This window comes from Paramisgurnus dabryanus, chromosome 8 (genome assembly GCF_030506205.2).
Source record: "Paramisgurnus dabryanus chromosome 8, PD_genome_1.1, whole genome shotgun sequence".
Lineage (NCBI taxonomy): Eukaryota > Metazoa > Chordata > Actinopteri > Cypriniformes > Cobitidae > Paramisgurnus > Paramisgurnus dabryanus.
Genome location: NC_133344.1, coordinates 13,919,113 through 13,944,644, shown reverse-complemented (window position 1 = coordinate 13,944,644; position 25,532 = coordinate 13,919,113). Strand labels below are relative to the sequence as shown.

General features: G+C 35.8%; 1 long non-coding RNA gene across 1 annotated transcript; it reads left to right on the top strand.

Moving 5' to 3' along the window:
• The first annotated feature begins 21,939 nt into the window (after nt 1–21,939).
• LOC135770344 (uncharacterized) lies at nt 21,940–24,570 on the top strand. Its single transcript, XR_010542595.2, has 3 exons — nt 21,940–22,007; nt 23,241–23,259; nt 23,390–24,570. It is a non-coding gene; the product is annotated as an uncharacterized lncRNA (long non-coding RNA).
• The last annotated feature ends 962 nt before the right edge of the window (nt 24,571–25,532 follow it).

Sequence of the window (25,532 nt, the reverse complement as noted above, 5' to 3'; positions counted from 1 at the left end):
TAGGCAAGTCCTGGTTGAGATTGAAGAGTCAGGTTAGATCAGTACAGTAGTATAAAAACAGCTTAAACAAGACTGGACAAGGAGTGTGTGTATGATTGCAACTTAAATAGTGTGGTGAGAGTAACTGGTGACAGTTATCAAAATTCAGGTGAAAGTGATCGTGGGTGATGAGTGTGGGGAGAACCTGGCGAATCCTTTACACAACCTTTCCAGCTTTAGGCAACTGTGATAGCAGCATGAAGTTTGCAGATACATGGATGTGTTGTCCTTAACACATGATGTGTTATTTTAACACATTTGTTTTAAGAGTGTAACATGAACTATACATGAACAATAATTGTTCAGCATTTATTAATCATAATTCATGTTAATTTCAGCATTTATTAATGCACAATTTAAAATGTAAAATAATTTTTAATGAATGTATTTTATTTGCTGTATGATGATCACTTAAAAAAAAGATAAAAATGTTTGAAAATATAATCACATGATAGTGTGCTAATGACAGAAGATGTCTAATGTATAAGACCGAGGCAGCATCACTTCTGGTAAGCTTTGTTTATATGTGTGAATTATAGCTAAGTTAGTATACGCTCAAAAAAAAAATAAATAAATAAATAAAAAAAAATATATATATATATATATTTAGAGGTTGTTCGTTTTGCTTAAACAGTTTTAATTTGTTTAAAATATTTGTTCAAACACAATTGCAATGCATAACACTGACATAAATGGGTAACTCTTTGCTATTAAGTCTTTTCTTTTTGAAAATACTCAACTCAGTTACCACAATCACCTGCTTGCTCAGTTTAATTAAGATGAGTTGAAAGTTTTCTTTAATCCATTTGTGATGGGACAACATAACTTGTTTCTTGTTTGTTGACATAATCGGTGTAAGTCATGACTTTCACCAGTTTACCAGCTAAATTGTTTTAGTTACTTTTTAGCATGAGGAATCTAACTTTTTTAATGTGTTTATATTTCAGAATGAATTAAATTAGATCCATTAGATCACCTGTCCTCTTAATATTTAGCTATAGTATCCATATACCATAGACAACAGTTAAATAAAGCCATTAAGAAGGCAAAAAGAGCCTATACGATGAATATGGAGGAACAATTTGGCACAAATGACTCCTCTTCAGCGTGGAGATCGCTAAAGCACTTGACAGGCTATAAAAATAAAAAACAAGAAGTCACTCCATCTGCCACATTGGCCAATGAATTCAATGTTTTTTACACAAGATTTGAGGAATCTAAACGCTCTCATTCTTTCCCTCAGGGGGGTGGCAGAGAGTGGGAGAATATTGACCCGCAGGATAAGGTCACTTCTGACATTGAGATTGTGGAGAAGGATGTGTATCGAATTTTTAGCCAACAAAATGTAAGGAAAGCGAGCGGCCCTGATGGGATTTCACCTGCCACCCTCAAGTACTGTGCTAGTCAGCTAGCTCCAGTTTTTACAGACATTTTTAATCAATCAATTGTTTTATGTAGGGTTCCGAGTTGTTTTAAGTCATCAATTATTATTCCAGTGCCGAAGAAAGACAAAGCGGTGGACCTAAATGATTACAGACCAGTGGCCCTTACATCAGTGGTCATGAAATGTTTAGAGCGGTTGGTTCTGGCACATCTTAAACCTATCACGGCACCTTATCTTGATCCACTACAGTTTGCTTACAGGGCAAACCGTTCGGTAGATGATGCGGTCAATTTAGGTCTGCATTATGCTCTGGACCATCTTGACTCTCCTGGCTCGTATGTAAGGATGTTGTTTGTGGATTTCAGTGCAGCCTTTAATACCATTCTACCCGAGCGATTGTGGGAAAAGCTGTTACTGTTGGGCATAGGACCCTCTATCTGCCGCTGGATTATGGATTTTCTTAGTGATAGACAACAGTATGTGCGGCTTGGACAGCACATGTCTGATTGTCGGACTACTAATATCGGAGCTCCTCAGGGGTGTGTGTTGTCACCATTTCTTTACTCACTGTACACTAATGATTGTACTTCTAATAATGATTCCATCAAGCTGATTAAATTTGCAGATGATACCACATTAGTCGGACTTATTAAGGGGAATGACGAGTCTGCTTACAGGCAGGAAGTGTCCAAATTGGTTGCCTGGTGTGATGACAACAACTTAGAGCTTAATCAGCAAAAGACTGTGGAAATGGTGATTGATTTTCGCAGGACACCAGCCACCCTTCCACCTTTAATTATCAAGAGTACTGTTGTGAAAAAGGTGGAGTCTATTAAATTTTTAGGCACTGTCATTACAAATGACTTAAAATGGGAGGAAAATTGTTCCTCCATTCTTAAGAGAGCACATAGGGGACTGTTTTTTCTAAGACAGTTAAATAAATTGAACGTTTCCAGCTCTGTTCGGTCCAGTTTTTACAGAGCCACTGTGGAAAGCCTTCTCTCAGCATCCATTACTGTTTGGTTTGCTTCAGCATCAGCCCTGGCGAAAATAAGACTACAGCGTATTGTGCGCACAGCAGAGAGGCTGACTGGACAGAGGCAGCTGTCACTTAATGACTTATATGAGGCCAGAGTTAGGAAAAGGGCAGCTAAAATTGTTGCTGATCAGTCCCATCCAGCAAGTGAAATCTTTAAGCTGCTTCCTTCAGGAAGAAGGTACAGAGCAGTGAGGACAAGGACCTCACGCCATCTAAATAGTTTTTTCCCAAGAGCCATTTCCCTTATGAATAGCTGATTTAGCACTGTTTTTAGTACCATTTGGACTATTTTATATTTAATTGATTGTCTCTGTCTTTGTGGCATGTTTTGGTATATATGTTGTATGTTGAGTTGTGTGTTACTGATAGCCATATCAAATTCCTGTGTATCTGCTGATACATTTGGCGAATAAAGTGATTCTGATTCTGATTCTGATTCTGATATTTTCAGTAAGCTACTTTTATTATCAAAGATACTTACATTACAGCTCATTTAGTTCCTGGTTTGCTTCACCCAAATGTATATGTTGTTGTTAACTTTATTGCCCTCGTTGTGGAAAATTATCTCTGGCTTTACCATACATTACAAAAAAGAAATATTTAGCTACATATACATAACACGCAAAAATACTGTACTATAGTAAAAAAAAATTAAGGTCACCTGCAATTAAAATTTAAACATCATTGGGCACAAAATATAGTTGACCTTTTAGACAATTTTCTTCAGTTCTCATTATGCTGTACATGTGCGTGTGTCTGGCAGAAACACTTCTGCAGTTTTGTGTACTGGTGACAGTTTTGTGTACTGGTGAACTGTTATAGCCTGTTTTTGACTTGAGAACCGCTGTCACATTGCTTGCATGCTTTCAAAAGCTCACAGTTTTTCTCATCTGAAACATTTCAACTAGTTTGCAATTTCTTGTTGTAAATACATACAAAAGGACATCTCTATTACAACAACCTACAGCCATATTTTGTTTTTCAAAAACTTGAACCTTTACTTGAACTTGAACTTGTTAAACCACAAAACCAAGAAGAAGGAAATCCTTTTGATCTTTGTGGGTGTGGACATCAGAGCACTACTATTAAAACTTCTTCTGCTGAACAAGAGAAGCATTTATTACTCTTTCATCACTTTCTTCTATTTTATTTTGTTTCAGTTGATTCTCATCCAGTCCTCTTGTTTGAGCAGGGGGCTGTGAAGGTAAGCTTTAAACATGGAAGCAAATATTACATTTAATTGTATTAAAGAACTTATTATTGTCCCATTTCACTTCTTATTTTCTAATGGTAAAGGGAATATAAACCCATAATGGGAACAATTGTGAAAACAAACACTTTAGTTGGTAAACTGGTGAAGGGCATGAGATGTGCAATGTTACATAGTTCTGAAATGTTTTTAACATTTGTGCTTGTTTGCAGTTTATAAGTGGGATTTTTCAATATAAGAGGAAGCATTGTGATCCAGGGATGAAAGGACTGATATATCTTCTGTTTCAAGGTACTGTGTCACTTTACTTTATTCATGCATTTTATAGAGCAAGAGATTCTGTCAGAGGACACTTACATGTATTCATATAACTAAGGCACTATATAAATAAACGTATGTAACGACTGAGCTCAGATACACAATAACTTCTTATATTTCACAAATATAACTGCAGACCCTCACCCAACAAGCAGGCTAGACACCCAGGTCTGTAACACGACCCCCAAACTGCTTTTAACACTCCAACGCAGAACAGATCTCTCTTGACTAGGCAACACATCAAGGTTAGAGTTTTATGACCACAAAAGAATGTGAGAGATTTTGTGACAGACAAACTTTCTATTTAGTTATGCATGTATTCACTTATAAATGTATAATGGAAATGTCTTAATCAACTATAATCTCATCATGGATTAAATTCGAGCTCTGAATTTTAGCCCGAACTCAGAATATCCCCACCCCAACTATAAATTCAAATGTAAATTTTGTACACATGCATTTTAGCAGACATCTGCCATGACTGGCATTTCCAAAGTCTTTATACAAGCAATGCTAACAAACTGAAACTTTGTGATACACAACAGAGCTTTGCTATGAGCTGTTACATAAACTTCACGTGGCTCATGTTATAACTTTAAGTCCAAAAAGTGTGAATATTTCTTCAGTTAATAGTTTTGTACTGATGAGACTGATGCAGACCTGTAAGAGAGTTATAAACAGCTGTTAGCATTGTTCACAGAAATACCACATAAGCTTACATACATAACTGATGGGTAAATATCACTGATAGCACTAAATTCAGATAAACTATCATGTACATAAACTACATTCAGAACATCTCAGATGAACATCTGCTGTGATTAGTTTTATAAAAAAGCTTTTAAAGAAGACCCTTCACAGTTTCAAATGATGTATAACACGTAAGTGTATGGTTATTAATGATGGAGTATTTTAAGTTAATTCTGCTTTGATGAGGAAAAACACTTCAAAACACAGCGCCACATTTTTGGACCCCAAAGTGTTAACAGGCAGCCATTAATACATTAATATTATCTGCCGTAATGTTTTGTCTCACAGGTGTTCTGCTGTATGAGACTTTGGCATGGGAAGTGAGAATGCCATCAGAAATTCATGGCCTCAAAGGTTCCTGTCTGGTTATACCGTGCTCTTACTCTTACACTAAATACCCACCTACTAACCCACGTAGAGTTGTGTGGTATCAGTGGGTGTGGAGTGGCTACCCATTAGTTTATGATCCCTGGTATCCAGGCAAAGTTATTGACAAGTTCAGAGGAAAAACTGATATATATAGGCATACAAACTCAGATCGGGATTGCAGTCTGCTGATCAAAAGCGTGGATTTGTCCCACAATGGAGAAAAAATATATGCATGGATTGACCCAGAAAATGTTGGAAAGGGCACCTATACGTTTTATGACGTCACCTCCAAGATTATTGTTGACAGTACGTAAATACTTCACATGTTCTTTTAATGTAATATTTTTGGTTTTTAAGTGTCATTACAGCTGTATCATCGGTTGCCTAACTGTAACATTTTTCCCTACTGTAGCAAATCCACAGCAGCCCATCATTAATATTTCTGGAGGTTTAAAGACCGGTGACAGCATTACAGTAGCGTGTTACACCTTACACACCTGTCCATACAGAAAACCAAACATAACTCTGAAGGGTATTGAAGGATCTGATAAAATAGATGATGTCCATATCAAAAATGGTCAATGGAAAACCAGTCGGACACGCACCGGTGTTGTGAAGGCTGAACGCTTAGATATTGAGTGTACTGTAACACATCATGGAGGCAGAACAACAAGAGCTACAAAATCACAAAGTGCAAAATGTAAGTAAAAAAATGACATGCATTCATATGGGGGTAATTTGATGCCAATATTATTGAAAATGGACAGACTAAAAGTCACAAATAGATATTACAACTTGTAAACACAAAACGCAATCTACAAATAGATTAAAAATCCACAAACACAGTCCTCGTGATCCGCAAATGTAAAACAAGATCTACGAATCGTCTTTGTGATCCACAAATATAAAGCATGATTTACAAAAAGAAATCAGTGACTTGTACTTGAAAACCAGAATTTGAATGAATGTAAAGTGACTTCTTTGCAGATGAATATCATTTTCTATTTGTAGATTGTGTCACATTTGTTTTCAGAATTCTGACACTATTGTTTCGCTTTGGTGACAAAATAATGTCATAATCGTTGAAAATGAAGAGACTACAATTTGTAAACACAAAACAAATCTGCAAATAGGTTCCAAATCTGCAAACAAACTCCTCATGATCCGCAAATGTAAAACGAGATCTACAAATATGTAAAAATCCACGAACAGACTCTTCATGACATACAAATATAAAATGCGATTTACAAATAGATTTAAAATCCGCAAACCAACTCTTTATGATTCACAAATAGAAATCATCGACTTGTACTTGACAAACAGAATTTAAATGAATGCAAAGTGATTTGTCTGCGCATGAGGGTCATTATTTGTTTGTAGATTGTGTTGCATTTGTTTTCAGAATTTTGGCACAACTGTTTCGCTGTTTTCCATTAAAAAAATCTACAAATGCCCTCCTCACAATTTGCAAACAAACACAGTCTAACTTGTATTTTCCAACCATTGTAAAAAGACATTCTTACACATTCTGTGCAAAGTTCAGCATGCAAGTGTTGAATCTGTGTTTGCAAATCACAGGGCATTCACGAATCCTTCTGCACAAGTCTACAGATCTTTTTGGCACTATCTTTCCGCAGAGTTTGTCACTACGATCCACGCGTGTAGTCAGCCAATCAGGGGTATTGCTTCAAAGTAATGCCACGCCCCCTCAATAAGCTCTTTTCAAAATAAAAGCTGGGCTCACTGCCATTTACCGTTGCCGGTGCTACAGCGCTGAAAGGCGGCCAGACCGCGTTATCGATATTATATTAATGATATTAAAGCATTTATGTATAGCATGGCAAATATGTAGCATTAACGTGAACTAGAACAACCCCTCGTTTAAGTTATTATCAGTGCCTGACAATTCAGCCGAGGTCATTAAATCGTTAAAAACACTGCATGAAGCGGTTTTATCCTTAAAACATCAGTGTCTCTTCAACGAACATTTGCCGAGCGTCAGCGAGCCAGCTGGATGGAGTGGAGCTGCTAAGGTGACGCAGCTAAAATAAAGCAAGCGGGTGCAACGATAATATTGGATGTAACTTGCCGTAATTAACAAAAACATGAGCCTTATTTGACAGCAGCACTATTTGAACTATTTGACCATATGCATTTCATATACATACCGTGACCGGAATGCACTTACAAATCGCGCTGTTATTAGAAACATTTAACTGTTTCCAGACTGAGCATGGAGACAAGCACAAGCCGTTTATAGAAGCAGCTGCATGTCAGCGTGTACGGAATGAAGTCAAAACGGTCTCGGTTTTTAGACCGGCAGTCTGCCTGTGCCATTCCACCCTAATCCGGACTGCAAATTACATGTTAATATTATATCCACCATTTACAATCCTTCCTTTAAGGTCTGTTCTGCTTTTAACAGCTCAAAGCTATTACTCTCTGTAGCTTTCGAGTCCGTTGTAGGCTAATGGTAAATTTTGTAGTTGTTTTAGTTAACTTTGCAGAGCATTTTATTATCGGAAATGGTCATGGGCTGGGTTTTCCTATAACGATTGAACTTAGCACTCAAGAGCGCTTTCTACAAGGTAAAACGATCGCTCGCAGCTGGGTTTTAAGTGCTACTAACGAGTCGCTATCCCTTTGTCAAGTGCTGAAATGTCACTTACTGAATGACTCGTAATTGTAGCAGAAGCTTGTTTAGGCTAATGATCTTCAGCCGATGTGCACTAATATTTTTTTAAATATTATTAATTATTTTTCAATGACTTATTTAATGTTTTAATAATTTGTGCATCATGAAATATTCTTTTTTCATATTTAGTTAGGACTCGTCCCACTGCGCAATGCCTTCAGCATTTTATAATATAGTTTAGATTTTTCTTTTTAGTTGTTGTTTATTATCTATGTTTATTTATTATTATTTTTTTACTGTAGCATAGATGAATTATAGCAGCAATTGGTAGGAACCATTTATCAATTCGCTAGTACCAACTTTTACCAAAATTGTACCAAATACGTTTTCCTTCTTAATTAATTTATGTTTAGTCATTTAAATTTCATTTCTCGTTTGAATTTTAAATATATTATATTAAAGTAATTTAAACAAATAAACAAAGAAAAAAAAACCAATAAATAAATATAGCCTACATTTAAAACATTACATTATCGTTATTGCTGGAGTGCAATTTGCTGGTTGTCCTGCAGGTGACCTTGTAACACTGCTGTCTTACGATGCACTTATAAATTAACGATTACTCAGGGCCGGCCCTGGGCATAGGCGGAATAGGCAAATGCTAAGGGCGCCGCCAACCCCTTGGGGCGTCCGTGCGCCCAAATTATTATTTTTTTTTATATATGTATATAAACATTTAACTATAAATATTTATATATTTTATTATATAAATATTTTGCACAAGAAAACAGCAGTTATTAATGAATTATTAGTAGCATAGTATCTCGGAAGATCGTGCTTGTTAAATAGCTCTGTGGCTATACTGCACTGAAGCGGCAGTTTAAAATATAAACCCAGAATTCAGCGAACGTCAAGAACAAGAAAACGGAAACAGCAATCAGACAGAGACGCGGAATTTACATAATGTTACACAGACCATGTTTAAATTTCAATGTTTCTGCACAGAAATACCAACTTGTTCACTTTGTTTGGTATTAATAAGCTGCGCATTGGAGTGCTGGCCGCGGTGCTGAATGCGCGCTCGGACGGAGTACTGGTGGCAGCACAGATATTTACGTGCAACCTATTGGAAACTATTATTCGTTTTTATATAATTAATATTAGTTATTTTACTTTATTACTTCCTCTTAAGAAGAGTTCTGCAATTTTATTTCAATATTTCTCTTTATATAAATACTATTTTGTACTTAAATCTATAATTTCATTATTTTACTAACCCAACTAACTCATCTGGGCTTTCCGATAGGTTGCACGTAAGGGGAAAAGTATAGCTTTCTTCCCCTTGAGAAGAGTTCTGCACTTTTAAACTTAAAAAAATATATCTCTTTACAAAAAAACTTATTTTCTTCTATTTAAAAGCTGTAATTTCGTTATTTTACTAACCCAACTAAGGACTCCTCCACTTTCCAATAGATTGCACGTAGATATCTGTGTATATGTGCCATCACGCGTCTTCAGCACCGCGGGGAGCAGCCAGCACTCCAATGTGCAGCTTATTAATACCAGACAAAGTTGGTATTTCTGTCCAGAAACATTGAAATTTATACATGGTCCGTGTAACGTAATTTAAATCCCGCGTCTTGGCCTTTATGTTTTTTTCTTGTTCTTGACGTTCGCTGAATTCTGGGTTTATATTTTAAACTGCCGCTCCAGTGCAATAGCCACAAAGCTATTTAACAATGAGCACAATCTCCCGAGACACTACAACATGCTACTAATAATTCATTAATAAGAGCTGTTTTCTTGAACACAATTAAATATTTTAAGTTAAATGTACAGTGTTAAAACATGTAAAAAAGACAAGATTTTAACAATGTCAAGATCAAATGCCTGAGTAACAGGGTATTGTGTGTATGTGTTCGTGTGTGTTTCCAAAATATTTTCAAAATAAAGAAAAACAAGACAAAGCTGTGCAGTTTGTTTCTGTGTAAGTTATGAACAAAATGATTGGAACACAATTGTGATTCTGTGATTCTAAAGGGCACCAGGTGAAATCTGAAATCTTGCCTAGGGCAGCAAATTGGCCAGGGCCGGCCCTGCGATTACTCCAGAGCACTCGTAGATCTACGATGATTTTCGAGTGCTACTTAAGCTACAAAGCTTTTGGGAAACGGCCCATAATTCTAAAATGAATTTTAAGATTGTTTTTACGATCTACTTACTTAGCGATGCTTTTGGGAAACCCGGCCCTGCTCGTTTGGAATTTGCCTGGCGCACAGCTCTAGTCAGAAAGATTAAAAGGCGGGCTTTGTTTTTAAAAAAATTTAATGCATTTCTTTATATTACAATAATGAACAAGTCACCCATTTATCAAGTATCGATTCATTATTTTCACTTAATCCTTTTTGCTTTTTACAAAAAGTAGAATATAGGCACACACATTCTGCATTTAGCCAAAATTATGACTGTGGCATGAAGAAACTTTCCTATTTTAGTGAAAAATAAATAAGTTATTTTGCTATTATTACGTAGCATATATTGATGATTTTTAATAACAAATATGACCGTTTTAAACAAACTAAGTACACTGATAAAAATAATATGAAAAAAATTATACGCTGGATTTACAAAAAAAAAAAAAAAAACAGTGCATCATTTTTACATATACTTTTTTAAAGTAAGTTTTACATTGAATTTAAGCCTTTGCAATTTAAACAATTGCAATGTTTAAGTAAGTTTTACATGGAGAAGCAATTAGGCCTACTAAAAATTCCATGTAAAATTTACTTTAAAAAGTGGATGCAAAAATGATGCACTATATTTTTAAGTTAATACAGCCTATTATTTTTTATAATTATTTAATTTCATTCTCACAAATTTTACACGATAAAATTTAGGAATTAACTAAATAATGTGTTAATCTAGAATTACTCACATTTTTGCATTATTTGTACTCAAAAATAGTTTTTGTTTTAACCTATTTTTTTATATAATTGACTAATTTTATTTAGTTAAATTTACTAAGCCACAAAACATTTTTTACAGTGTAAAATAAGAAAAACGAAGTAGGTAAAACCGCATACCCAGCTAGACACTCAAATCGAGCTAGGCACTCATATCGAGTCAAAACAGTCTTGGCTTTTAGACCCGCAGTCTGCAATCCACCCTAACCCGGACTGCAGGTGATATGTTAAAATTATTCCACCCGTTACATCAAATCAGGAGTGGTTCAAGCATATGTGCCGAACCCCCCCTCCCCTTCATTGTCCCCCAACCCTACCACCAGTGAATAAATAAATACATTAAATAAAAACAAGCACTTTAAACAAAAAGCACACAGAATTCTTCTTTTGGTTTTTAACTGAATTCTAAACACTAAAGTTAATTCCTTAAAGTTAATTAAGGGTTAATCCCTAGTCCTCCCCTCGCGAGTTGTTTTTTGTTCAGGGCCTAAATGTGCATTGAAATATAGTTGAATGTATTTCATAAAATAATAAAAGATATACAATTATAAATTATTGTTGAATTATCCCTTTTTCCAAGTATGTCATTATGCACAATGTATCAAACTTTGAAAATGAAACAAAAACAATAACTTAAAAGTCCTTTTAAAAGCAGTAGTTATTAATGACATAACTGTATATACTGTACATTGTATATTTTGCACGTTTCTCATCCTCTATTTAATTCTGCTTGACTGAAGGCTTCCGTTAGAACGTTTCTCGTTTGTCGTAAGGTTTTTGTACATTAAAGCTGTTGAGTTTCTCCCGCGGACTTTTCCCCCTCGCGCTCGGGCACGCTGTCTGCACGCTGTATATGAACTTGAACGCACCGCCTAAAGTCGAGGGCAGGGCGCACACTTCTAGTTCTAAACAGGTTAACTGAAAGCACAATGACATTAAATGAGCTGACGCCTATTTCGTTTTTTTTTTTTTCGCAGACGCGCACAGCTCCAGTCAGGACATATTAGCCAGTTTTTTATATCAGTAGGTTCCAAACTATTGAAACCCCATACGTATTTACAAGACCTACATTTTTTTATAGAAATATAGGGGAAAACACATTTTTTCCCTTTTAGTAGTTTTTTAACAAGTTTACTTAAATAATATTAAAATATAGGGCTGCACAATTATGGCAAAATCATAATTGTTTAGGCTACTGTATTTGCACTGAATTGGAAATGATATATTAGAAAAATCCAATGAATTTTCAAGGCTGCAGAGAACAGTATAGCAGATATGGCTACTGAGGATTTAATTATATTATTTTAATAGTCAGCGAGTCCCACTCCGGCCCTCATTTTGAGTGTCTAGCTTGGTGCACATTTTTACCGACTTTCTTTTTCTTATTTTGGTAAAAAATTAACAAGTTCTATTATCATGTAGCATACATTGATTTTTTTATAACAAATATGACTGACTTATTCATTGGCAAATGCAGAACAATGAGGAGAAAGCAAAGGTAGGCTACACGCCTTTCTCCCTTATATGATTAAAGGCTTAAATGTCATTTTTAAAACGAAAGCACATGCTTCTCAAATTTATGCTGGCTGGATAAATGCAGAATCAACAATATCTTAATTTTTTTTCGATTTATTTGTTCGTATTCATTGACCCTTTTTCTTGTGCCAATTAGCACGATTTTCTTTTTCCTGTCACTCAGCACGAATTTCTATAGCCTATATTGTTTTCCATGAACACAAATACATATATCAAATACTGCCTGACGAAATTTTGTGACCGAGCCAGCATAAATTTGACAAGCATAAACAGTCCGCTTTCGGTTAAAATTTGTTTTTAAATTAAATACATTTTAAAATTACATTTAGCTTATGTTCCCCATGATTAATCTTCTCATCGCAAGGTAGAGGCGTTTCGCCTATGTTCTACATGTTCCTTGTTGTTCTGCATTTGCCAATAAATAAATAAATAGGCTACTTAGTTTGTTTAAAACTGTCATATTTGCTAGATAATAATAGCAAAATAACTTATTTATTTATCACTAAAGGAAGGTTCCTTCAACGCCACAGTCATAATTTTGATTAAATTCAGAATATGCCTGCCTATTCTACTTTTTGTAAAATGCAAAAGGGATTAAGTGAAAATAATTAATCAATACTTGATAAATGGATAGCCTAATCAGTCCTGACTAGAGCTGTGTGCCAGTCACATTGCAAACGAACAGGGCTGGGTTTCCCGATAACGATTAAACTTAGCACTTAAGAGCGCTTTCTACGAGCTACTTAACGAACATTCGTTGTTCATTTACGTGCGTTTCCCAAAGATGCACGTATAACGATCGCTCGCAACTGGGTAATGCAATAATATTTAATAATAAATAAACATAGATAATAAACAACAAATAAAAAGAAAAATCTAAACTATATTATAAAATGCAGAAGGCATTGCGCAGTGGGACGAGTCCTAACTAAATATGAAAAAAGAATATTTCATGATGCACAAATTATTAAAACATTTAATAAGTCATTGAAAAATAATTAATAATATTTTAAAAAATATTAGTGCACATCGGCTGAAGATCATTAGCCTAAACAAGCTTCTGCTACAATTACGAGTCATTCAGTAAGTGACATTTCAGCACTTGACAAAGGGATAGCGACTCGTTAGTAGCACTTAAAACCCAGCTGCGAGCGATCGTTTTACCTTGTAGAAAGCGCTCTTGAGTGCTAAGTTCAATCGTTATAGGAAAACCCAGCCCAGGACCATTTCCGACAATAAAATGCTCTGCAAAGTTAACTAAAACAACTGCAAAATTTACCTGTAGCCTACAACGCTACAGAGAGTAATAGCTTTGAGCTGTTAAAAGCAGAACAGACCTTAAAGGAAGGATTGTAAATGGTGGATATAATATTAACATGTAATTTGCAGTCCGGATTAGGGTGGAATGGCACAGGCAGACTGCCGGTCTAAAAACCGAGACCGTTTTGACTTCATTCCGTACACGCTGACAGGCAGCTGCTTCTATAAACGGCTTGATCTTCTTTGTCTCCATGCTCAGTCTGGAAACAGTTAAATGTTTCTAATAACAGCGCGATTTGTAAGTGCATTCCGGTCACGGTATGTATATCAAATGCATATGGTCAAATAGTTCAATTAGTGCTGCTGTCAAATAAGGCTCATGTTTTTGTTAATTACGGAAAGTTACATCCAATATTATCGTTGCACCCGCTTGCTTTATTTTAGCTGCTTCACCTTAGCAGCTCCACTCCATCCAGCTGGCTCGCTGACGCTCGGCAAATGTTCGTTGAAGAGACACTGATGTTTTAAGGATAAAACCGCTTCATGCAGTGTTTTTAACGATTTAATGACCTCGGCTGAATTGTCAGGCACTGATAATAACTTAAACGAGGGGTTGTTCTAGTTCACGTTAATGCTACATATTTGCCATGCTATACATAAATGCTTTAATATCATTAATATAATATCGATAACGCGGTCTGGCCGCCTTTCAGCGCTGTAACACCGGCAACGGTAAATGGCAGCGAGCCCAGCTTTTATTTTGAAAAGAGCTTATTGAGGGGGCGTGGCATTACTTTGAAGCAATACCCCTGATTGGCTGACTACACGCGTGGATCGTAGTGACAAACTCTGCGGAAAGATAGTGCCAAAAAGATCTGTAGACTTGTGCAGAAGGATTCGTGAAAGCCCTGTGATTTGCAAACACAGATTCAACACTTGCATGCTGATCTTTGCACAGAATGTGTAAGAATGTCTTTTTACAATGGTTGGAAAATACAAGTTAGACTGTGTTTGTTTGCAAATTGTGAGGAGGGCATTTGTAGATTTTTTTAATGGAAAACAGCGAAACAGTTGAGCCAAAATTCTGAAAACAAATGCAACACAATCTACAAACAAATAATGACCCTCATGCGCAGACAAATCACTTTGCATTCATTTAAATTCTGTTTGTCAAGTACAAGTCGATGATTTCTATTTGTGAATCATAAAGAGTTGGTTTGCGGATTTTAAATCTATTTGTAAATCGCATTTTATATTTGTATGTCATGAAGAGTCTGTTCGTGGATTTTTGTATATTTGTAGATCTCGTTTTACATTTGCGGATCATGAGGAGTTTGTTTGCAGATTTGGAACCTATTTGCAGATTTGTTTCGTGTTTACAAATTGCAGTCTCTTCATTTTCAACGATTATGGCATTATTTTGTCACCAAAGCGAAACAATAGTGTCAGAATTCTGAAAACAAATGTGACACAATCTACAAATAGAAAATGATATTCATCTGCAAAGAAGTCACTTTACATTCATTCAAATTCTGGTTTTCAAGTACAAGTCACTGATTTCTTTTTGTAAATCATGCTTTATATTTGTGGATCACAAAGACGATTCGTAGATCTTGTTTTACATTTGCGGATCACAAGGACTGTGTTTGTGGATTTTTAATCTATTTGTAGATTGCGTTTTGTGTTTACAAGTTGTAATATCTATTTGTGACTTTTACTCTGTCCATTTTCAATAATATTGGCATGAAATTACCCCCATACATTCAAAAGCATACATATATACCTCTGTTTTATCTGTGTGTTACAGTCAGTTTCACAATGAATTTAAGGACATTGATCATTTAGCTATTTGTAAAATTTAATGAAAGCAAAAGTTAAATCCATTTAAATGTAGCTTTAAATCATGTTTGATGTCTGTGCCAACTGCTTATAATTTCAATTTCCATTTTAGGTGTTTATTATAATATAACCATTGAGCCTCAACTAGCAGCTGAAATCACAGAGGGTGTTGATATGAACTTCACTTGTACCGTCCAGCATTCCTGCCTGAAGAATCCTCCGATCCTCTCCTGGAATTATGAGAATATGCCGGTCAAAAATGGAAAGAAACAACTTACAGGGTTTGAATTGGCCACATTTTCCACCATAACATTTTTGGGGGCAAAGAAAGACGATGGGAAGAAATTAATCTGCACTGCAAATATTTCTGGACAGAACATCACAGCATCTGTCGACTTACATGTACAACGTGAGTGATTTCAAAACATCATACATGATGTGTGCGATTCATCTATGTCTTTTCATTTATATATGTTTGTTTGCACACTCTTTTACAGAGCCTTCAAAACCAGTGACTCCAGTTCAAGATAATACATGTATGTATGTGTGTTTCACATTTCTCCTGTTTTCATGATATATACACCATAATGATCAACAAATGACTTCCTTCTTTCACTTCCTTTAGTGTGTGCGATTCCTCTGTGTCTTATCATTTATAGATTTTTGTCTGCAGATTTTACAGAGCCTCCAAAATCAGTGACCCCAGTCCAGAATAAATGTATGTATTTCACATTAATCCTGTAAATGTTTACATGATATATACATCATGATGACGCATAAATGACTTCCTTCTTTTACTTCCTGTAGCTGCTTCCCAGAATAAATCCGATGTGATGACCTTTGACTTGAAGACAATTGGGCTTTACATTCTAGCCCCTTCATTTGCCTTTCTTCTCATTTGCATATTTGCTGGAGTCATCATATATAAGAACTGTAACAGGTACATGTTTATTACATCAGAGTTATACTAAGTCAGAATTAGGTATTCATATTGTCACATGATGTAGTTGTATTGAGCAGGTATAGCTTTTCATACGGTCATATAACACTGTCAATTTTAATTATAGGTCTTCACCTGCTAATCCACAAGAATCACAGCCTAAACAAAGGTACACTGTTAACCAACTTGCACTGGTTTTCATGTTTTGTGGGGACATTCCAAAGACATAATGGTTTTTATTCTGTACAAACTGTATATTATATTCCCTTCCCCTTCCCCTAACCTAAACACCCTCACAGACAACTTTCTGCTATTTCAGATTTTCAAGAAACATTACGTGTCTATGTGTAGCTGCTAAATGGCACAAATTAAATAGATGGGTGTGGGTGTATATTTCAAAAATGTGTTGCATATTTGAAGTTTTAAAATACAGACAATTATACAAGTTCATGCTGACAACCTCACACCTTTTATGCAAGCAAGCAAGCAAGGGTCATCATGCATCTGTGTCTGATTTCTTATAGTAATTTCTTTAAAACCATATGTCTGCTGATCTAAATGCATCTGTATATGTATAAAATAATCAAGCAAAGGGATAAAGTAAATAAAAATAAATATATTTATAAAAACATACAAAATCACACTTCACCTTTCTTGTTGTGATATTAATGCATGTGTTTTTCACAGGTCAAATGATCTGTATGCAGCTGTGGCAGTCAAAACTTCCCCTAAAGCCCGTATACCATCACCAAACAGGTATTGTGCATTTAAACACATGTCAGTCTCTAAAAATGTAAACTGGACATTTGTTTTATAAAATATTTTTTGTACAGTATTTGTTGTGGGGACATTCCACAGACATAAGTTTTTATACTGTACAAACTGTACATTCTATTCCATTACTGTAACCTAACTTTAAACCCAACCCTGACAGAAAACTTTCTGCTATGTCAGATTTTCAAGAAACATCACTTGTGTGTGTGTGTGTGTGTGTGTGTGTGTGTGTGTGTGTGTGTGTGTGTGTGTGTGTGTGTGTGTGTGTGTGTGTGTGTGTGGCCATTAACTCTTTCACCGCCAGCGTTTTAAAAAAAAGTTGCCAGCCAGCGCCAGCGTTTTTCATGATTTTCACCAAAGTTTAATGCCTTCCAGAAAATGTTCTTCTTTAAATAAATAAACATACAATATACCAAATGAAAGAACAGACCCTCTGCTTTCAAACAAAAAAAAAAACGTTTCATCCTACCTTTAGTGGTTCTTTTGCAATCAGCTTTTGAATATGGGTAGGTTTTTGCAAAAACACCATATTTTGAGCAAAAAGCAAAAATAATTCCATATTTGTGACGGACTTTTCATAGAGATCCCATTCAGAGCGAGCTTTAAAACAGACACGGACATGCAGCAGCTTGCCATAGGGCAATACTTCCGGTTTTAAAAAGTTGCGGTATTGCGGAAAGACGGAAAATCTCGTCATTGGCGGGGAAGCGTTTTCTCTTAATTGACGAGATATCTCGTCAGTGGCGGGGAAAGAGTTAAACGGCACCACCTAAATAGATGGGTGTGAGTGTAAATTTCTAAAATGTGTTATATTTGAAGTTTTAAAATTTAAAAAAAGTTTTTAAGTTTTATCTAGTCCAGATATGGGCAACTTTGGTACTGAAGGGCCAGTGTCCTGCAGAGTTTAGCTCCAACAATAAGTAAACACACCTGAAGCAGCCAATTAAGGTCTTACTAGGCATATTAGAAACTTTTAGGCAGGTGTGCTGAGGCAAGTTTGAGCTAAACTCTGCAGGACACCAGCACTCCAGGACCGAAGTTGCCCATCCCTGGACTAGACATACACTAAAGATAAGATTTTGATGACATTGATGACATTGAGTATGGAACCAAAGGTCACTGATCAAACCAAACCAACAATCACAGATGTGAAGCCCAAAGTCTTAAACTTGACAATCGAGTGAATGTTGTGCAGTTATGAGAGCACAGAAAGAGTCGAGCGAGCGCTCATCCCAGCACTTGAATGTGTGACTGCATTTGTGCTCGTGCATTAGATGTGGGTCTGAATAAATGCAACATACTTTTAAAACTATGTTTACCACGCTCCCCTTTTTATTACTCTGCCTGCAATCATAAAATAAGAAATAATTAAATAAGTTAACCACTCTTGGCCAGTAGAGGGCCCTTCAAGCCTGCGGGGCCCCATGCAATTGCGTGGTTTGCAAGGCAGGTAAACATGCCACTGTACATAAATATATTTATAAAAACATACAGTATTAAACTTCACCTTTCTTCTTGTGTATTAATGCATGTGTTGTTCACAGTTCAAATGATCTGTATGCAGCTGTGGCAGTCAAAACTTCCCCTAAAGACTGTATACCATCACCAAAGAGGTACTGTGCATTTTAACCCAGTCAGTCTCTAAAACTGTAATCTGTACATTTTTTTTTTATAAAATATTTTTGTACAGTATGTGTTGTGTACAGATGTAATGGTTTTTATACTGTACAAACTGTACATTATATTCCCTTTCCCTAACCTAAACCTTAAACCCAACCCTCACAGAAAACTATTTGCTAAGTTTAAAATACAGAGAAGTACAGTGTATACAAGTTCATGCTGACAACCTCACACCTTTTGTGAAAGCAAGCAGCCCTACCCACTTTACAGAACTCTGCAGCATAAAATTTGAAGATATCAAAACATATTTACATTTGTATTAGTTAATTCATTACCTAACTCAGGGGTAGGCATCATCAGTCCTGAGTGCAGATGTCCTGCAGATTTTAGCTCCAACCCTGATAAAACCTCACCTACCTGTAGTTTTCAGGTGAAGCTTTTGACCAGGTGTGCCCAACCCTACTCCTGGACATCTACCCTCCTGCATATTTTAGTTCCAACCTAGGTTCAACACATCAAATTTTTAGGTAGCCCTGAAATGCTTGATTGCCAGGTTCAGGTGTGTTTGATTGGGTTGGAGCTGAACTCTGCTGGACAGTAGGGCTGTTTCTCAATATGCGTTCTTCAGCGATCTTGCGTCCTTGTGTTCTCGCTCTACGTCATCATTAACTGTCAAAGTTTAATTCCAATTTTTAAGAACACAAGTACAGAGGACGCATGAAAATACCTGGATGTGTTCTTGATATCGAGGATACATTGAGTGCAGACTTGCGAGCTGAAATCTGTGGAGGTCAGGTGACCAACAGGAAGATTGCACACATCTCAATTCTCACAAGTGCATTCTGTGCTAGCGACCTTCTGAGTTCGTTCTTCCAAGGTTGCCTGGCAAGACCAGTATTCACGAGAACGCAAGTCCGTTCTTTGCGTTCTTGGAATTGAGAAACAATCTAGATCTCCAGGAACAGGTTTGGTCACCACTGCTTTAGACCTTGATTCGCTATTTCAGGTGTGTTTGATTAGAGCAGGAGCTAAATTCTGCAGGACATCGGCACTCCAGGACCGACATTGCCTACCCTTTAAACTAAACTAACAATACTTGTATAGCATCTATGAGCTAGGTTTACGAATGTGGGAATCATAGCTTAACTCTCTGGGGTCGCGTGTGGCGCTGCAAAATCGTTTTTTATTTCAATCACTCCGCAAAGAGACTTAGATTACTCTGCTGATTTTGGACATACAGATATGATTTATACAACATTAAAAATTTAAAGATGCACCGGTTAACTCATTATTTGTAATGAGCTGAGATCGCCACACCCACACTCCATTGAAGTGAACGAGCAGTCAATGGACACACAATCTCTGATCCATTCTCTCCATTCCTTGGCTATGCTGAGCTGCACAGTTGCTGGTCATATAATAAGAATATCATCAAAAAAATTATTTATTTCACTAATTCCATTAAAAAAGTGAAATGTATATTTATTCATTACACACAAACTGATTATTTTAAATATTTATTTCATTAATTTTGATGATTAAAATCCCAAATCCAGTATCTCAGAAAATTAGAATATTACTTAAGACCAATACAAAAAAAGGATTTTTAGAAATCTTGGCCAACTGAAAAGTATGAACATGAAAAGTATGAGCATGTGCAGCACTCAATACTTTTGCCTGAATTACTGCAGCAGTAGTGGGGCATGTCATGGAGTCGATCGGTCTGTGGCACTGCTCAGGGATTATGAAAGCCCAGGTTGCTCTGATAGTGGCCTTCAGCTCTTCTGCATTGTTGAGTCTGGCATATCACATATCGCATATCTTCCTCTTCACAATTGAAATATATCAGTCTCTGTGTAATAAATGAATATAATTTACAAGTTTCACTTTTTGAATGGAATTAGTGAAATAAATCAACTTTTTGATTATTATGATTATAACAAACATCAAATTTTAATCCTCATTTACTCGCGTCTATGAATACAGTATATCTCTGCACAGCAAGTTTATTAAGCGCAGGATCACACGAATTTCACGCATGCCTGTGTGCTGCATTCACAATCAACACGTGAGGGAGTAATGGCGGCCATGTTAACAAACATTGATACGTTTTTACTGCGCAAAAGTAAAACTCTCGCTGGCCAACCAAAAACTAACCCTGTGTTCATTTTTTATGATGGCCAAACAGTACCTTTAACAGGGTTCAAAAAAACTTAAAATACTCCATCCCTTACTAATTTTACCATGATTACTATAGTATTTGTATGGTTGCACTTCTTCAGTGGTTGCACTTCTTCAGTACTAAAACCATGGTTTTTAAAAGTATACTTGTGAAATTATAACAAAATATTTAACCTCCTCAACACGGCGGACCCTGTACCAGGTCCAAAATCACTTATTATGACTTAATTTAAAATATTCCTTTAATTTTAATGGTCTGTCAAGGACCCAATACCACATTTGAGATACTGTTTGAAAGCTTAAATAAAAATAATAATTATATAATATATTGTGTGATTGTGTGTGTGTTTACATTCTATTGACTTTTTTATAAATTCCCAAGTAAACCTACAGCCTTTCCTAGGCAAAAGTGTCTTAGAAATCGTAAATCAATATATTGTTTTATGTGAATGAGTAGGCAGAATGATTTTCACATCATTATAAGGAAAAAACTCTAGACTAGTGGATCCTGTTTTGAAAAGTCTTGGGAAAACATGTTTCAAATTAGTTTTTTGGACTTATATCAGTGACTTAAAAATTTAGCTTTTTAAAAAACTACGCATAAACATTTTTCTCTCAAAAATACAAACATGTACATACATGTTGCTCAGATAATATTGTAGCCCAGTTTGTGCTGAACTGTGTTATGAGACTTTTGCCATTTATTATGTTTTTTAGCAACTGAAAAAAGCAAAAGCACAAATGTCAGTGCAGGTCAAAACTTCTTCAGGGCCCTAAAAACCCCTTAGACCCCAGAGGGTGAGATACAAGGGTTCATCATGCATCTGTGTCTGACTTAATATAATATAATATAATATAATATAATATAATATAATATAATATAATATAGGCTAATATAATATAATATAATGTCTGACTTAGTAATTTCTTTAAAACCATATGTCTGCTGATCTAAATGCATCTGTATAAGTGTAAAAGAATCAAGCAAATGGATAAAGTAAATATACATAAATATATTTATAAAAACATACAATATCACACTTCACTTTTCTTCTTGTGATGTAAATGCATGTGTTGTTCACAGCTCAAATGATTTGTATGCCGCGGTGGCAGTCAAGACCCCTAAAGCCCGTATACCATCATCAAAGAGGTATTGTGCATTTTAACCCAGTCAGTCTCTAAAACTGTTAACTGTACATTTGTTTTATAAAATAGTTTTTGTACAGTATTATAGTAGATTGAAGTATCTGTCTACACTCTTAAATATAAGAGTGCATCATATTGACATAAAATAACCATTTTTTGACAGTGCGTTTCCACAAAGGACCTAACATCAGAATAATCTTTCTTTTCTTTGCGCTGAAAAAGGAACTTTAGATTAAAGCTCGACTGATTTATAGGTTTGCCAATTTTACAGATTCATTGGTTTGCCATCTCATTTTATATTCTAACACATCACCTACACTTCATCAAAGGTGATGTGTTAGAAGCAGGAAAAATGGGCAAGCGTCTGATCAGTGTAGTCTACGTGGTACGCAGGTATATGCCGTTTACCCACTATGTGAAGGATTTCTGTATACCCACTTAAATAGCGTGAAGATGCGTAACAGCGTTGGTTTGGGACACATTTCACACTTTATTCATAAATTTAGATGTGCAGCACTGACCATTAGTGACCATTAGTCCACTTCCTTACCTCCAAATGAAGTTATAAACTGGACTGATGATTTTAAGCGTTGTATAGTCACATGTGCCTGGTTAACTCTCTGGATTTTGAAATGTTTCGGCACTGTTCCAAGCGTTCACTTTTCGGTCACTTCATGGACTGTTTGTTTACAGTGTCGTGGTGGTATGTGGTCTTGACACCTGCATGCCATTAAAAATACAAAAACATCAATGCCTTCTATTCAGCCCTTTCAATATGAACCAGAGAGTAACATAATGTGAGAGCAAATCACATGAAAAACTATAGCAGATGCCATGATATTTACTATAGTAAACTGTAGTAATATTTTGCGACAACCATTACACGTCATCGACCCAGAGTGCACTATGCACAAAACATTATTGCGGCCTCCACAGCTTAAAATGAGTATTACATGTTGGGATTTGAAAATAAAATGTTATGAATAATTAATAAAAATTCATGCGTTTCTATAGATTTTAGTAAATGAAGGCATTTTTTTAAGCACCTTTATTAAGTGCCAAAAAGATATTTATGATTATGCTGAAGTATGTTTACTGAAAAGTTTAATATGTTTCTTTGCCATTTGGCAGATAAAAATGTTCAAACTGTATACTAATCAGATGTAACATGTTTAAATAAATTACTTAATATTAATTAATTAACTTCTAATTGTCTATTGTCTCCTGTGCAATTTAGTCAGAGAAAATCCTGCACTGTAAGTATAATCGATCATTATCATTACTTTACACCATTTTAGTGAATTAACACCCAGTTTCTGATCTGAAATAGTGTCTGAAATGTTATTTACTGATTTTACCTCTGTGTCTCTGAATTTATACTTTAAGATTGAGGATTATGAAGATTATTTAACCAACATAGAAGATCTCAAGATTTATGGAAACGTCTAATGAAAATGCTCCACCTAACCTAAAAATGTGCTTTATACAGTGTTTTAAACAGAAAAAGACAACAGTTAAACATATATTTTAGTCAATATTAAAAAATACAACTTTGTCATGTATATGTTATGGAAATAATAGCATCAATATTTTAATTCACATGCTTTTATACATATTATACTTACTGTAACTTTGTCTGATTTGTTTGAAATCTGGATCTATCTTTGGCTTTTTTCCCAAAAGGGCAAGTTGGCGAAGCAAACAATGTTTCACTTACAGGGATAATTCACCCAAAAACTACATTCTTGTCATCATTTACTCTCGTGTTGTTTTCAAACCTGTATGAGTTTCTTTATTCTGTTGAAGATACAGTCATTTAATAAATGATGGTGAGAATGGTACCCATTGACTTCCTTGTTTTTCTTACTATGGCAGTAAAGTGCGGTTATCATCATTTATCAAAATATCTTCTTTTGTGTTTAACAGAATGAAGACACTCATACAGGTTTAGAAAAGCATGAGGGTGAGAAAATGATGACAGAATTTAAGTTTTTGGGTAAACTATCCCTTTAAGTATACAAATTATGTATCATTACACAGTACACATAAAAACAACTCTAATGCTGTTTTACCTAAAAAAAAAAAATATAATCAGAGGACAAGAAAACAAAAACGTAAAACATTTGTTACATTTTCATTTTATTTTAATAGAAGATTTTGCACTTATGCCTTTATGTATTGTCTTGTGGGGGATAGCAATTTAGTTTCTTCCCCTTTTTTGTGATCTTTTTATGAACCACTGCATGCATCCAGAAGTCCTGAGGAATCTTTAAGAGGATGTCCAGGAATCTAACTGTGCATTCAAACCGCCACCGGCGAGAGCGTCAAAGTGGCCGGAAGTCATTCATTTTCAATGAGAGCCGGCGGCGAGCTCCGGCGAGCAGCGGCGCGGCGCGTCATGTACAGCGTGAGCGTCGAGGAGAGTTGAAATCAGCTCAACTTTATGGTAATGAGATATGACGCGGTTCGGCGGCAACCAATCGGAAGGCGGAAATGTTCACCGGCAACCAATCGGAAGGCGGAAACCTCCGCCTGAGAGGAGTTCAGAGAATGCATTCGAGCGTCAGAGCGTCAACTTTTCTTTAGCGTCGTTGTCAGGGCAGCCAGAGCTTTTATTGACGCTCTCGCCGGTGGCGGTCTGAATGCACAGTAAGAGATACCAAATATTTAGTTTGGCGATGACTTTTTACTCTTTGTATTTTTTTATTTTTATTAAAGTATCTTTATAATATACTGTCATTATTTCAGAAACGGCACATGTGTAGAGGGCAAAACCATATTAAAGCACAGGGGTGACGAGGCAGCTGCAGGTCCTGGAATGTGCAAAAAGCGGTGCTGAAAACAGCATGACATGTACTCAAATACTACCTGTACTAATTTTTACAAGACAAAAAAGCCCACATAAACCTCATGCTTAACTGTTAAACTCAGCAATTAATTTAGCAACAGATATATACTGTAGGCTACTTCCCAGTTCACAATTACACAACGCTTTCTATAATATTAATAGGTAAACAAATGCTTGCTTACCTTAAAGGAGAAAACCACGTTTTTTTATATTTTACTATATTCTCACCTTAACTTAGACAAATTATACATGCCTATATATTTTTTAATGTGTGTTCTTTTAATCTTAGTACAGTGAGTGGTGAATGTGTTATCATTTAGCCTAGCCCCATTCATTCCTTAGGATCCAAACAGGGATTAATTTAGAAGCCACCAAACATTTCCATGTTTTCCCTATTTAAAGACTGTTACTTGAGTAGTTACACGAGTATGGCAGAAAATAAAATGTTTGTTTGGATCCTTAGGATTGAATGGGGCTTGGCTAAATCCTAACACATTCATGAGGTGCTGTACAAAGATTAAATGTGCATGCATTAAAAAAAGATTGGTACTGTATGTATTAATTTGTCTAAGTTGAGGTAAGAACATAGTTAAATATTGAAAAACAGTGGTGTTTTCCTTTAACTAGTTGTCTAACCAGAGCCGGCGCCAGACCATAACTAACAGGGGGGCACTCGGCTTC